This window comes from Chiloscyllium plagiosum, chromosome 25 (genome assembly GCF_004010195.1).
Source record: "Chiloscyllium plagiosum isolate BGI_BamShark_2017 chromosome 25, ASM401019v2, whole genome shotgun sequence".
Taxonomy (NCBI): domain Eukaryota; kingdom Metazoa; phylum Chordata; class Chondrichthyes; order Orectolobiformes; family Hemiscylliidae; genus Chiloscyllium; species Chiloscyllium plagiosum.
In genome coordinates, this window is record NC_057734.1 from 40,590,075 (window position 1) to 40,601,816 (window position 11,742).

At 46.7% G+C, this 11,742-nt stretch overlaps 1 non-coding gene across 1 annotated transcript; it reads right to left on the minus strand.

The window, feature by feature from the left end:
- Window positions 1-80: 80 nt before the first annotated feature.
- On the minus strand, window positions 81-199 carry LOC122562893. Its single transcript, XR_006315434.1, has one exon. It is a non-coding gene; the product is annotated as a 5S ribosomal RNA (ribosomal RNA).
- Window positions 200-11,742: the final 11,543 nt, after the last annotated feature.

Consider the following 11,742-nt stretch of genomic DNA (forward strand, 5'->3'; position numbering starts at 1 on the left):
GCAGAAATAACCTGCCGCTCCATTGCCTGGCACAAGACAAGTGCAGAGGGGTGACTTGAGCAGCCACTGCTGGCGGAAAAAGCCTACTGCACCTGGTATTCCCAGGCGGTCTCCCATCCAAGTACTAACCAGGCCTGAGTCTGCTTAGCTTCCGAGATCAGACGAGATCTGGCGTTTTCAGACTAGTATGGCCGTAGGCGCTGGCCCCTGCCTTTTCTGCCTACTTCAAGGCGTGCTGGCCAGCCACATTTTCTTTGTTGCTCTTTCTCTTTATCCCCTTTGGCTTTTTTTTCTCTTTTCTCTTTGCTCTTCCTCCTCTGTGCGTGCTTCCCTCCCTCCGTTCCTCCAGCTGCCTTTCAGCCAGCCCTTGGCCGCCAGGCTCCTGTAGTCTCCCACATCCCCACACAGGCGAACTGCAAGCCCTCCCCCTGCTTCATAGGGCCGCAGCCTGCATTCTCTCATCCTTCCACACTCCTCCCCCCCTCCATTTCGGAATGCCGGGCACTGACCAGTGGGGTACCGCACGGATCAGTACTGGGACCGCAGCTTTTTACAATCTATCTTCAGGATATACAAGATGGTATTAGCAATAACATTCGCAAATTTCATCAGCTGGGTGGCAGGGTGAAATGTGATGAGGATGTTAGGAGATTACAGGGTGACCTGGACAAGTTAGGTGAGTGCTCAGATGCATGGCAGATGCACTTTCACGTGGATAAATGGATCCTTATCCACTTTGGTGGCAAGAACAGGAAGGCAGATTACCACCTAAGTGGAATCAATTTAGGTAAAGGGGCAGTACAGAGAGATCTGTGGGTTCTTGTACACCACTCAATGAAGGTCTGCATGCAGGTACAGCAGGTAGTGAAGAAGGCTAATAGCATGCTGGCCTTCATAACAAGAGGGATTGAGTATAGAAGCAAAGAGGTCCTTCTGCAGCTGTACAGGGCCCTGGTGAGATCACACCTGGAGTACTGTGTGCAGTTCTGGTCTCCATATTTGAGGAAAGACATTCTGGCTATTGAGGGAGTGCAGCGGCGGTTCACGAGGTCAATTCCTGGAATGGTGGGACTACCTTATGCTGAAAGACTGGAGCGACTGGGTTTGTATACCCTTGAGGTTAGAAGACTGAGAGGGGATCTGATTGAGACATATAAGATTATTAAAGGATTGGACACTCTGGAGGCAGGAAACATGTTTCCGCTGATGGGTGAGTGCCGAACCAGAGGACACAACTTAAAAATACGGGGTAGACCATTTAGGACAGAGATGAGGAGAAACTTCTTCACCCAGAGAGTGGTGGCTGTGTGGAATGCTCTGCCCCAGAGGGTAGTGGAGGCCTAGTCTCTGGATTAATTTAAGAAAGAGTTGGATAGAGCTCTCAAGTTGGATAGTGGAATCAAGAGTTATGGAGATAAGGCAGGAACAGGATACTGATTAAGGATGATCAGCCATGATCATATTGAATGGTGGTGCAGGCTCGAAGGGCAGAATGGCCTACTCCTGAACTTATTGTCTATTGTCTGTTGAGCTCAGCAAAGGGAAACACACTCCAACTGCCAATGAAATTAGGAAACAAAAAGTCCACTTATTTCCCCATCAGCAGGCTTGGCTAAGGTTCTGCACCGGTTATTGGCCCTGGGAGGTAATCACAGAGAGTAGAAAGAGCTACAGAGCCAGCAATTCCTGATCAAGTAACACCTTGTGTCTTTCTGGCTAGGAAGGTATGGCATCTCCGAGTGGATTCTGGCCAATAAATGTTTAATTATGAGTGTCAGTGTGTACACAGCAGGCAACTAAAAGGTTCCGTTCTGGTAATGCATCGTCACCTGGACTAACACTTGGTTTCCACTCGAAGCTGCTATAATCAAATCAAAAACACAGATGGGTGTACCATCTGGAGCCCTCTCTGTCTTTTTATCTAGACATGTCCTAAAAGAGCAATAGCTACTTACATAGCCCCCAGGCTTTCTGGCTGCTGTAGCCTCCTCCAGTCCAGCACATTTTGTAATTAATGTTCTTCATGTTCCAGTTTCCCCAGTGCTACCCTCTCCTCCATATCCACTTTCCCCTCAAAGGAGCCAGATGGTATACCAATCTCAGTCTGGCCACTTTCTTCTGCAGTCAGAGGCAGATGAACCAAGGTTTGCTTTCCCTGAGTAGAATCTCCAGTCCCAAGTCTCAGGCTAGGCCCGACTTCAGCGTGTGTGTCTGTGCGCGTGTGTGTGTCTGTGCGCGTGTGTGTCTGTGTGTGTGTGAGTGTGTGTCTCTGTGTGTGTGTGTCTGTGCGCGTGTGTGCATATACGCGCGCGATGGTTACAAGTGACGGGCGGGATGACAACAGAGCTCTGGCTACACCACAACCAGCTTCATGGATTTTGAACAAACTCTCGTTTATTCTGATCAACAAAAAGCAAACTAGGACAATTCTTTCTCTCCACATTTCCTCCATACCATGCCTATTACTCAATCCTGTTTCTGTTAGCTGGATGCTGGTTAAACCATCACCAGTCATCTCTCTCTCTCTCTCTTTCTCTAATGAGAGAACAGCCCTATGGTCTGGTAAGTCTTTACCTGCCACACTCCTCCCCTACCCCCCCCTCCAACACTGCATCCTCTCTCCATTCACTCCCACCCCATTTTCCCAATAATGCTCACAGAGGTTCAGTGACTCTATCACTGAGATGGTCTAAATTCTCCCCGAAATGCAGGCAGTTGCTGATATCAAGTGTGCATTCTACCAGTCAGTGGTACAGTCCAGTTTCACACCATTTAATGTGGGTCATTTCAATCTGTGATCTACAATGTTACACTGTAAATGTAAACTCAATTCCGAAATAGCCGTGAGCATTGTAGTCCAGGGTGAGCAGACAATCCAGTTAGTTTGCAATTTGTTTGATTTGGCAGAGTATTCAGCCCGCAAGGGATTCTGATGAGCAATCTGAGTGTTGCTGCAGGAAAACCTGTCAAACCCAGTTTCTCCAAACTGACAAGGTAAAGTCACACATATGCTACTTTTACCCTAGTTATTTTACTTTCATATGGCCCAGATACCTCACTAATCCCCTTAATCCCTCACTAATTCACCCTCGTCTATCCCTACCCTGACTGTGTCACCAATTCCCCTCCACCCCCTCACTAACTCACATTCCTCCATCTACCTCTCTTCCAATTCCCCTACCCCCTCACTAACTTACAGCCCTCCATCCCTACCCCAGCTCCCTCACCAACTTCCTCCATTCCCTCGCTAATACACACCCCTCCAATCCCTGGCTCTCTCACTAACTCTCCTCAAATCCGTCACTAATTCAATCTTCACCAGCCCTCTTCCTAATTTACCATCTCGCATCCCCGGCTCCATCATTAAATCATCATCCTCATTGCTTCTCTCCTGACCTTCCGCCACCCCTCACTAATTGACTGGCCACCAACACTGAGTTCTTGTTCCCCCACCTTCTATCCATTCATTCTCAAACTCCTGGCTCCCTCACGTCTGACCCTTCACTCATTTCTGCTGCTGTCCAGCCCAGCCCAAGCCATAGAGATGCTGCTGATAAGCCAACCGTGTGCTCATAGATCATAGACTCCCTACAGTGTGGAAACAGGCCCTTCAGCCCAACAAGTCCACACCGACCCTCAGAAGAGTAATCCACCCAGAACCATTCCCCTACGTTTAACCCCTGACTAATGCACCCAACTCCACCACACATCCCTTCACACTATGGAGCAACTTAGCATGGCCAATTCACCTAACCTGCACATCTTTGGATTGTGGGAGGAAACCGGAGCACCTGGAGGAAACCCACGCAAACACGGGGAGAATGTGCAAACTTCACACAGACAGTCACCCGAGGCTGGAATTGAACCCGGGTCCCTGGTGCTGTGAGGCAGCAGTGCTAACCACTGAGCCATCGTGCCACCTCTTCCAAAGTCGCCATCCTCCCCCTCTCAATGAGTCTGAGCCTGCGACCCTCACCCAGGAAAATACTACCCCCATGAAGCCCTCTGCTCATTCATATCAGCATGGCTGTGCCATCAGCTGATTCAGCCTCTGAGCCAGCTTGTGCTTTCTGAGACACTGCTATCCCAGAGAGTGGCAGGAAGGCCATGGGTGAGGAGCACACGACATGTGGGCTTTCCCATTTGGGGGCAGGGACAATCTTGCTTGTGTAATGCCTGCCACAACACTTCGATCAACAAGGAAAGGCTGAATAGGCTGCGGCTGTTTTCGCTGGAGCATCGGAGGCTGAGGTTTACAAAATTATGTGGGGTATGTATAGGATAAATAGACAAAGTCTTTTCCCTGTGGTAGGGGTGTCCAGAACTAGAGGGCATAGGTTTAGGGTGAGAGGGGAAAGATATAAAAGGGACCTAAGGGGCAAATTGTTCACATAGAGGGTGGTGCATGTATGGAATGAGCTGCCAGAGGATGTGTTGGAGACTGGTACAATTACAGCATTTAAAAGGCATCTGGATGAGTATATGAATAGGAAGGGTTTGGAGGGATGCTGACAGATGGGACTGGATTAGGTTGGGATATCTGGTCGGCATGGACGGGTTGGACCCGTGCTGAACATCTCTATGACTCTAAGTGGAAGATTCTGCCCTTACCAGTCTATGTAAGGCTTCATGACAGTGTAACTGTATGAAAGACCAAGTCCATACAGAGCCTGAGGAGGCGGAGCTGTGGCTCAGCAATCTCTCCTCCATCTGATGCAATGCTGATTTACCCACTTCCCGGCCACTGGCTTATCTTCCAAAGTACGTACAAGCCTTTGTTCTGAGGATCAAAGGGAAATAGGGTCTGCAAAATATAATGACTCAAGCCAATGTGTGTCTTCTGTGACTCACTGAAGCCAAATTTTATGATTTATTAAAAAAAACAGCAGTCAGCATCCATGAGACTAAGGAGATCAACATGATGATAGCAATAAATGGGATACATTCCAATCACAGCATCTACACTTCAAATACACGAGGGAGGTAGACATATGCAATGCTTGAATATAATTCTGTGGAAAATTTCAAGAGATCTCTGAATTGAAGTTGAAAATCCAAACTGCCAGTGAAAGTGTTTGCAGCTTCCTCAACTTCCTTTTGGGACATGAGATCTTCAAAGTGCAGTTTCTCATTTAGTTTCCCAACTTGTTTCAAAGTAGCAGACATGGCCATAGTGGGGCAGTGTTCCGAATTGAAGGAGTGTTGGAAACGATGATCCAATAGATGGGTAGGTGCCCTTTCTCAAGGCAGGTGAGCTGGTAACCAAAGGAAACAGACTTAAATCAACTGATTACATCAACCAAGAGAGATGAGGAGCTTCCTCTTTAATGCAGCAAGTTGCTGTGACTCAGACTTCATGGAGGGGTGATGAAAGCAGATTCAAAGGGGACTGGGAATGAGAAAATAATACATTCGAGAAGGAAAACTTTGCAGGGCTATTGGGACAGAGCACTGGGAATGGATATACTTCCACTGTTCATAACTCTACAGACTGAAGCAGTCCATACTGTCACGTATCAAGACCTGGATGAAATCAATGGGTGCACTGATCAATGGGAAGTAATATTTACATCACTTATGCTCCACACAATTGCCATCTCCAACAAGAGAGAATCAAACAACTTACCCTTGCTATTCATGCACATTAAATCATTAAGCCCCCTCTATCTTGGGAGTTACTATTGACCTGCCTGTGCTTTTCCAGCGCCAACTTTGCAACGCTAATCTCCAGCATCTGTAGTCCCTCACTTTCTCCTAGTTACTATTGACCTGAAACTAAACTGGACTCACCATATAAATATGGTGGCGACAAGAGTAGGTCAAAGGCTAGGAATACTGCAGTGACTCACCTCCTGACTTCCCAAAGCCTGTCCACTATCTACAAGGCACAAGTCAGGAGTGTGATGGAATATCCACTTGCCTGGATAGGTGCAGCTCCAGCAACACTCAAGAAGCTTGACACCATCCAGGACAAAACAAGGCATCCAACACCTTAAACATTCACTCCCTCCACCATTGGTTCAGTGTGGCAGCAGCGTGAACCATCTGCAACATGCACTGTGAGACTTTAATATCATTTTCCAAACAAGTAAGCTCTCCCACCTAGAAGGAGAACCACAGCAGGTACCAGCCTCTTGGCTGGTTCTCCAGGTTCCCTCTAAGTCCCACACCATACTGATTTAAAGATAATATTGTTGCTGCTCCTTTATTGTCACTGGGACTCCCTCCCCAACCACACACACAGTGCAGATGGACTGCAGCAGTTCAAGAGAGTGGTTTTCCATTGCAAGATTGCCCTAGAGATGGGAAAGTGGTGGCACAGTGCTCAGGTCAGTGGCCTAGTAATCCAGAGGCTCAGATTGGTGTTCTCAGGTTCCAATCCCATCGTGCCAGATGGTGAAACTTGAATTCTATAAAACATCTGGAATTAGAGGCTTAATCAATGGTGATCATGTGAAAATCCATCTGGTACACTATGGTCCTTTAGGGAAAGATATCTGTCTCCCTTGCATTATTTGGCCTATATGGATTCCTATCTCTTAACTACCTTCTGTAATGGTCATGAAGGATGAGTGTTAAGTGCTGACTTAGCTAGTACACCCACATTCTATCTATAAATGTGTAAAATGCAAAGAGTTATGAGAGGTGGAATGGCCACATTGTGTACTTCTAAAATCTCCACCATATGGGGGACTAATAGTTAGATAAGAAACTCCCCTGATGCTCTCTTCATCACCTGCAGTTCCTTTGGAGGGATTCTGGGACAAATCATTGAATCCCTACAGTGTGGAAGTTGGCCATTTGGCCCATCAAGTCCACACCGACCCTCCAAACAGCATCCCACCCAGATCTACCCGCCCCCACTTAGAACCCTGTATTTCCCGTGGCTAATCCACCTAACCTGCACATCTTCTGACTGTGGGAGGATACTGGAGCACTCGGAGGAAACTCCACACAGTCGCTTGAAGGTGGAATCGAACCCGGGTCGCTGGTGCTGAGAGACAGCAATGCTAACTACTGAGCCACTGTGCCACCCAGACACCCCAGAGATACAAAAGCACAAGATACAGAAGTAGTAGACCATTCAGCCCATTGAATCTGTTCTACCTTACTATACAATACACAGCCAACCTTGAACCTTGGCTTTATTTTCCTGCTTATTCCCCAATCCCTCAAGTCCCTGAGAGACCAAATGTCCATCCCAGCCTTAAATATACTCAATGACAAAGCATCATTCTTCATCGCTGTGCTGTGGAGAATTCCAAACTTCACACCTCTTTGAAGAAACTTCTCATGTCACCTCAATTGTCTTCCCCTCACCCTCTGGGGGCATTACTGTGAGGGGCAGGGTTATTTTCATCTTGCTTCCCACTTCCCACAAGATTCCGTCCTACCTGGAGACTGGAAAACCACTCTGTCCAAGTTCACCATTACCCTCAGGGATTTACAGTCTAAGCTGTAGGGTTGGGACTCCTTGTGGCTGATAATGAGGCCTCATTGTGTGGTGCGTCAGGCACACAGTAATGCCCCCAGAGGCCTGAATAATGGGCAATTTGGACATGCTCCCCAGAAGGATCTCCAAGCCATTGCACGGTGACTAATGGTATTCTGTGGAAACGAGGCAGGTACGCACAGGGAAGGCAGCTCTGCTTTTGGGGAGCTGGGATCATTTCAGGGACCCTTTGCTTCAAACTTCCTTCAAACTCCTTCCCTGCCCTTGGGTACCCTTCCAATCAAAAACTCTCTGCCAACTTCCACCCCACACTAAGCTTTCCTTTTGCTTTGGTCTGCTGTTCATCTCTCCTATAAAAGCACCTGAGGTACAGCAGCCACACCACAGCGATGTCTGAGTATAATTTGTTATCACTGGTCTTCACGAGGAATAGGGTAAATGCTATCAAGCAATCCATGCCGTGATTAAACAAGGGCCAGTTCATGTGTAGGCTCTACCTTGGCTCAATTTTTCTCAGACCCAATCATTGCCACAATTTGCCAGCAGGGAAGTTGCAATGGCCACATTCCAAACAGTTTCTGCAGACAAACGCAATAACTGCTCCCTTGCGCAAGGTTGCAAGAAGAGATGAGCCCAGGATGAATTTTTTTTTTCTGTTGGGGAGCCATTTCTGGCCCTCACATCATGAACAAAAATGAAAAGCAGACTCAGGTGTTTACACCAGGCAGTGGATGTTCCACAGATTCCGATGGGTTTCCTGTAGGATTGCAAACCAGGACACAATTTCCCTGTTAAAGACGACTGATGCTTGTATTGGGCGGATGGTCCTGATGTGAGGGGGCTTTTCCAGTACAGATTATGTCCCAAAATTGCCCCCGCCCATATAAATTGTTTACTAGAAACAACAAAGTGACAGGGACGAAATTCTCCTCCAATTTATTACTGGATGGAGTCAGGCCATTTGGCCCATTGAGCACTTTCCTTCACATCAATCACTTGCTTTAACCCCACTCTGCTCCTGGCTCCCTATGACCGTCATCTTTTAGAGTTATACAGCACGGAAACAGACCATTTGATCCGTCCAGTCCATGCCGACCATAATCCCGCCTGCCTGCTCCTGGCCCAAAAATCTTCAAATCTTTCCTATTCATGGACTTATCCAAATGTCTTTTAAATGTAACCATACCCACATCCGCCACTTCCTCAGGGAGTTCACTGCACACATGAACCACACTCTGTGTAAAAATGCTGCCCCTCCTGTCTTATTAAAATCTTTCTCCTCTCACCTTAAAAATTTGCCACCTAGTTTTGAGATGCCCCTCCCAAGGAAAAAGACACCTGCCATTCAACTTTTCTATACCCCTCATGATTTTATAAACCTCTATTAAGGTCACCCCTCAACCTCCTGAGAAAGAATCCCCAGCCTATCCAGCCTTTCCTTCTAACTCAAACTCTCCATTCCCAGCAACATGCTTGTAAATCTTTTCTGAACCCTCTCCAGCTGAATAATATCCTTCCTATAACTGGGTGACCAGAACTGGACACAGTATTCCAAAAGAGGCCTCACCAACATCCTGTACACCCTCAACATGACATCTTAACTTCTTTAAAACCAAACTGGTCTGGACATAACTTTGAATCCAAGTAATCGTAAACTGTGCCTTTGAAAGTCTAAACTTGTTGCCGTCTCACTAACCAGTGGATAACCCATCACATTTCCTTTACCTTTCGGTGGTAAGGTTGAAAATCTCTCTCAGGTGGTAACCTTCTCAGATCTACTGAAAATATTCTAATCTTCCAGGCTCTTGTTGAAACTGTAGCCTCCCTCATTCCTGGTAATATCCTGGTGAGAAGGAACCATAGCGTCACAATGGTTAACTTTCTCTTCTGCAGTTTCCAAAGCTGTATATAAATCTTTGAGCGCCCATTGATTTCAGGCCAAGTACAATTTCCACATTGAGAAAGCACCTTTCAATGTCCTCAAAATGGTTCAAAGTGCTCACGTAGCCAGTGGATTATCGTAGAATTGCAGTTGTTCTTTTAAAGGCAGATGGAAAAGTGTTCACTCATTCCATCTCATCTTAATGTGGAGGTGCCGGTGTTGGACTGGGGTGGTCAAAGTTAAAAATCACACAACACCAGGTTATAGTCCAACAGGTTTAATTGGAAGCACTAGCTTTCGGAGCACTGCTCCTTCATCAGGTAGTTAGTGGGGCAGGATGATAGGACACAGAATTTACAGTAAAAGATCAAAGTGTCATTAAAGATCAAACTGATACAATGTATTGAACAAACCTATATTGCTGTTAAGTCTTTAATCACTTAGAATGGGAATGCAGATTTCAATTCATTAATATGTAAATCCCAGAATTTCTTTCAAGTCACATTCCTGAGATAGCTTAAGGTTATATAAAAAGAAGTGACATCTCAGCTCAGACAATGTATTAAAGATATGAGATTATAGTCTGTCTGTATCCCAACCTTGAGTCAGACTGATTCTATTTCTAATGTAGGAATTTATAAAATGTCACATGGACTGACTGCCTACTGATTGTCTGCTTTTTGAACAAAATAGAATGTACCAGCAAATACAAATCTGCAAATGCAAATTTACCCCATGGACTTCTCTGTGAGTGTGTGTGTGTGGGCGAGTGTGCACCAGAGGGTGAAGAGTGCGTCTGCGCGTGAGGCGGTGTGGGGGGGGGGGGGGCGGAGAGTGTGCATGTGCTGGTGAGAGGGGGAGAGTGGTGTCCACCCACGAGAGAGTGAGGGTGTGCATGAGTGTGTGTGTGTACTTGATAGTGTGTGTGCTCAGGTGTGACGGAATATATGCCTATGAGAGGGTATGCACGTGTGTGTGTGTCTGAGAGACAGCATGTGTGAGAGAGGATGTGTCTGTGTACATGTGTGTGTCTGTCTGTCTTTGTGTATCATGCAGCGGGGTCACCTGTAGTGTGACATGAACCCAAGGTCCCGGTTGAGGCCATCCCCATGGATACTTGAACATTGCTATCACCTTCTGCTCAGCCACTCTGCATTGTTACTTGTCCCGAAGTCCACCTTGGAGGAGGGTCACCTGAAGGTCCGAGGCCGAATGACCCTGACCGCCGAAGTGTTCTCCAACTGGGAGGGAACATCCCTGTCTGGCAATTGTTGCGTGGTGTCCATTCATCCGTTGCTGTAGCCTCTGTTTGGTCTCGCCAATGTACCATGCCTCAGGGCATCCTTGCTTGCAGCTTATGAGATAGACAACAATGGCCAGGTCACATGAGTACATGGTGGGAGGTGTCCCCATGTGTAATGGTGGTATCTGTGTTGACACTCTGACACGTCTTGCAGTGGTTGCTATGACAGGGTTGTATGGTGTTGTGGTCGATGTTGTCCTGAAGGCTGGGCAGTTTGCTGCGAACAATGGTCTGTTTAAGGTTATTTAAAGGTGAGAAATAGAGGCGTAGGGAAGGCCTTGGTGACGTGCTCATCTTCATCAATAACGTGTTGCAGGCCATGAAGAACATGGCGCAGCTTCTCCGCTCCCGGGAAGTACTGGACAACGAAGGATACCCTATCGGTTACATCCTGTGCCCGTCTCCTGAGGAGGTCATTCCGGTTTCTTGCTGTGGCACTTCAGAACTGGTGGTCAATGAGCTGAGCATCATTCCCTGTTCTTATGAGGGTGTCCTTCAGCACCTTCAGGTGTCCATCACGTTCCTCCTCACCTGAACAGATCCTGTGTATGCGTAGGGCTTGGCCGTAAGGGATGGCTGTTTTAATATGTTTCGGGTGGAAGCTAGAAGTTCTGGGATTTACTTATTAATCAATCAAAACCTGCAATTTCATTCTAAATGATTAAAGACTGAACAGCGATCCAGGTTTGTTCAATACATCGCATCAGTTGTATGACACTTTGATCTGTTACCATAAGTTCTGTGTCCTATTATCCTGCCTCACTAGCTACCTGAAGGAGCAGCGGTCTGAAAACTTATACTTCCAAACAAACTTGTTGGACTATAGCCTGGTTTCACTACTGGGTCCTTTACTTTTCATCATTTATATAAATGATTTCGATGTGAGCTTAAGATGTATACTTAGTAAATTTGCTGATGACATCAAAATTGGAGGTGTAGTGGACAGCAAAGAGGGTTACCTCAGATTACAACGGGATCTTGATCAAATGGGCCAATGGGCTGAGAAGTGGCAAATGGAGTTTAATTTAGAGAAATGCGAGGTGCTGCATTTTCAGAAAGCTAATCTTAGCAGGACTGATACACTTAATGCTAAGGTCCTAGGGA